Genomic DNA, 4,434 nt, shown 5'->3' with positions numbered 1-4,434 from the left:
GAGCACAGGGGGTGATGGGTGAACGGGACTGGGTGTGAGTTAGGACACGGGGCAGTGAGCACAGGGGGTGATGGGTGAACGGGACTTGGTGCGAGTTAGGACACGGGGCAGTGAGCACAGGGGGTGATGGGTGAACGGGACTGGGTGTGAGTTAGTACACGGGGCAGTGAGCACAGTGGGTGATGGGTGAACGGGACTGGTGTGAGTTAGGACACGGGCCAGTGAGCACAGGGGTGATGGGTGAACGGGACTGGGTGTGAGTTGGGACACGGGGCAGTGAGCACAGGGGGTGATGGTGAACGGGACTGGGTGTGAGTTAGGACACGGGGCAGTGAGCACAGGGGGGATGTGTGAACGGGACTTGGTGCGAGTTAGGACACGGCGCAGTGAGCACAGGGGGTGATGGGTGAACGGGACTGGGTGTGAGTTAGGACACGGGGCAGCGAGCACAGGGGGTGATGGGTGAACGGGACTGGGTGTGAGTTAGGACACGGGGCAGTGAGCACAGGGGTGATGGGTGAACGGGACTTGGTGTGAGTTAGGACACGGGGCCGTGAGCACAGGGGGTGATGGTGAACGGGACACGGGCAGTGAGCACAGGGGCGATGGGTGAACGGACTGGTGTGAGTTAGGACACGGGGCAGTGAGCACAGGGGGTGATGGGTGAACGGGACTGGGTGTGAGTTAGGACACGGGGCAGTGAGCACAGGGGGTGATGGGTGAACGGGACTGGGTGTGAGTTAGGACACGGGGCAGTGAGCACAGGGGGTGATGGGTGAACGGGACTGGTGTGAGTTAGGACACGGGGCAGTGAGCACAGGGGGTGATGGGTGAACGGGACTGGGTGCGAGTTAGGACACGGGGCAGTGAGCACAGGGGGTGATGGGTGAACGGACTGGGTGCGAGTTAGGACACGGGGCAGTGAGCACAGGAGGTGATGGGTGAACGGGACTGGGTGTGAGTTAGGACACGAGGCAGTGAGCACAGGGGTGATGGGTGAACGGAACTGGGTGTGAGTTAGGACACGGGGCAGTGAGCACAGGGGGTGATGGGTGAACGGACTGGGTGCGAGTTAGGACACGGGGCAGTGAGCACAGGAGGTGATGGGTGAACGGGACTGGGTGTGAGTTAGGACACGGGGCAGTGACCACAGGGGGTGATGGGTGAACGGGACTGGGTGTGAGTTAGGACACGGGGCAGTGAGCACAGGAGGTGATGGGTGAACGGGACTGGGTGTGAGTTAGGACACGGGGCAGTGAGCACAGGGAGTGATGGGTGAACGGGTCTGGGTGTGAGTTAGGACACAGGGCAGTGAGCACAGGGGTGATGGGTGAACGGGACTGGGTGTGAGTTAGGACACGGGGCAGTGAGCACAGGGGGTGATGGGTGAACGGGACTGGGTGCGAGTTAGGACACCGGGCAGTGAGCACAGGGGTGATGGTGTGAACGGGACTGGGTGTGAGTTAGGACACGGGGCAGTGAGCACAGGGGGTGATGGGTGAACGGGACTTGGTGTGAGTTAGGACACGGGGCAGTGAGCACAGGGGGTGATGGGTGAACGGGACTGGGTGTGAGTTAGGACACGGGGCAGTGAGCACAGGGGGTGATGGGTGAACGGGACTGGGTGTGAGTTAGGACACGGGGCAGTGAGCACAGGGGGTGATGGGTGAACGGGACTGGGTGTGAGTTAGGACACGGGGCAGTGAGCACAGGGGGTGATGGGTGAACGGGACTTGGTGCGAGTTAGGACACGGGGCAGTGAGCACAGGGGTGATGGGTGAACGGGAGTGGGTGTGAGTTAGGACACGGGGCAGTGAGCACAGGGGGTGATGGGTGAACGGGACTTGGTGCGAGTTAGGACACGGGGCAGTGAGCACAGGGGGTGATGGTGTGAACGGGACTGGGTGTGAGTTAGGACACAGGGCAGTGAGCACAGGGGGTGATGGGTGAACGGGACTTGGTGCGAGTTAGGACACGGGGCAGTGAGCACAGGGGGTGATGGGTGAACGGGACTTGGTGCGAGTTAGGACACGGGGCAGTGAGCACAGGGGTGATGGGTGAACGGGACTGGGTGTGAGTTAGGACACGGGGCAGTGAGCACAGGGGTGATGGGTGAACGGGACTTGGTGCGAGTTAGGACACGGGGCAGTGAGCACAGGGGGTGATGGGTGAACGGGACTGGGTGCGAGTTAGGACACGGGGAAGTGAGCACAGGGGGTGATGGGTGAACGGGACTGGGTGTGAGTTTGCACACGGGGCAGTGAGCACAGGGGGTGATGGGTGAACGGGACTGGGTGTGAGTTAGGACACGGGGCAGTGAGCACAGGGGGTGGTGGGTGAACGGGACTGGGTGTGAGTGAGGACACGGGGCAGTGAGCACGGGGTGATGGGTCAACGGGACTGGGTGTGAGTTAGGACACGGGGCAGTGAGCACAGGGGGTGATGGGTGAACGGGACTTGGTGCGAGTTAGGACACGGGGCAGTGAGCACAGGGGGTGATGGGTGAACGGGACTTGGTGCGAGTTAGGACACGGGGCAGTGAGCACAGGGGGTGATGGGTGAACGGGACTGGGTGTGAGTTAGGACACGGGACAGTGATCACAGGGGTGATGGGTGAACAGGACACGGTGTGAGTTAGGACACGGGGCAGTGAGCACAGGGGGTGATGGGTGAACGGGACTTGGTGCGAGTTAGGACACGGGGCAGCGAGCACGGGTGATGGGTGAACGGGACTTGGTGCGAGTTAGGACACGGGGCAGTGAGCACAGGGGGTGATGGGTGAACGGGACTGGGTGTGAGTTAGGACACGGGGCAGTGAGCACGGGGTGATGGGTGAACGGGACTGGGTGCGAGTTAGGACACGGGGCAGTGGGTGCTGGGTGAACGGGACTGGGTGTGAGTTAGGGCACGGGGCAGTGAGCACAGGGGGTGATGGGTGAATGGGACTGGGTGAGAGTTAGGACACGGGGCACTGAGCACAGGGGGTGATGGGTCAACGGGACTGGGTGTGAGTTAGGACACGGGGCAGTGAGCACAGGGGGTGATGGGTGAACGGGACTTGGTGTGAGTTAGGACACGGGGCAGTGAGCACAGGGGGTGGTGGGTGAACGGGACTGGGTGTGAGTTAGGACACGGGGCAGTGAGCACAGGGGGTGATGGGTCAACGGGACTGGGTGTGAGTTAGGACACGGGGCAGTGAGCACAGGGGGTGATGGGTGAACGGGACTTGGTGCGAGTTAGGACACGGGGCAGTGAGCACAGGGGGTGATGGGTGAACGGGACTTGGTGCGAGTTAGGACACGGGGCAGTGAGCACAGGGGGTGATGGGTGAACGGGACTGGGTGTGAGTTAGGACACGGGGCAGTGAGCACAGGGGGTGATGGGTGAACAGGACACGGTGTGAGTTAGGACACGGGGCAGTGAGCACAGGGGGTGATGGGTGAACGGGACTTGGTGCGAGTTAGGACACGGGGCAGCGAGCACAGGGGTGATGGGTGAACGGGACTTGGTGCGAGTTAGGACACGGGGCAGTGAGCACAGGGGGTGATGGGTGAACGGAACTGGGTGTGAGTTAGGACACGGGGCAGTGAGCACAGGGGGTGATGGGTGAACGGGACTGGGTGCGAGTTAGGACACGGGGCAGTGCGCACAGGGGGTGATGGGTGAACGGGACTGGGTGTGAGTTGGGACACGGGGCAGTGAGCACAGGGGGTGATGGGTGAACGGGACTGGGTGTGAGTTAAGACACGGGGCAGTGAGCACAGGGGGTGATGGGTGAACGGGACTTGGTGCGAGTTAGGACACGGGGCAGTGAGCACAGGGGGTGATGGGTGAACGGGACTGGGTGTGAGTTAGGACACGGGGCAGTGAGCACAGGGGGTGATGGGTGAACGGGACTGGGTGTGAGTTAGGACACGGGGCAGTGAGCACAGGGGGTGATGGGTGAACGGGACTGGGTGTGAGTTAGGACACGGGGCAGTGAGCGCAGGGGTGATGGGTGAACGGGACTTGGTGTGAGTTAGGACACGGGGCAGTGAGCACAGGGGGTGATGGGTGAACGGGACTGGGTGTGAGTTAGGACACGGGGCAGTGAGCACAGGGGGTGATGGGTGAACGGGACTGGGTGTGAGTTAGGACACGGGGCAGTGAGCACAGGGGGTGATGGGTGAACGGGACTGGGTGCGAGTTAGACCCGGGGCAGTGAGCACAGGGGGTGATGGGTGAACGGGACTGGGTGTGAGTTAGGACACGGGCAGTGAGCACAGGGGGTGATGGGTGAACGGGACACGGGGCAGTGAGCACAGGGGGTGATGGGTGAACGGGACTGGGTGTGAGTTAGGACACGGGGCAGTGAGCACAGGGGGTGATGGGTGAACGGGACTTGGTGCGAGTTAGGACACGGGGCAGTGAGCACAGGGGGTGATGGGTGAACGG

This window comes from Somniosus microcephalus, chromosome 3 (assembly GCF_052327205.1).
Source record: "Somniosus microcephalus isolate GS21.2 chromosome 3, FLI_Smic_1.0, whole genome shotgun sequence".
In the NCBI taxonomy this organism is placed as follows: domain Eukaryota; kingdom Metazoa; phylum Chordata; class Chondrichthyes; order Squaliformes; family Somniosidae; genus Somniosus; species Somniosus microcephalus.
Note: the sequence above shows the minus strand (reverse complement) of the source record.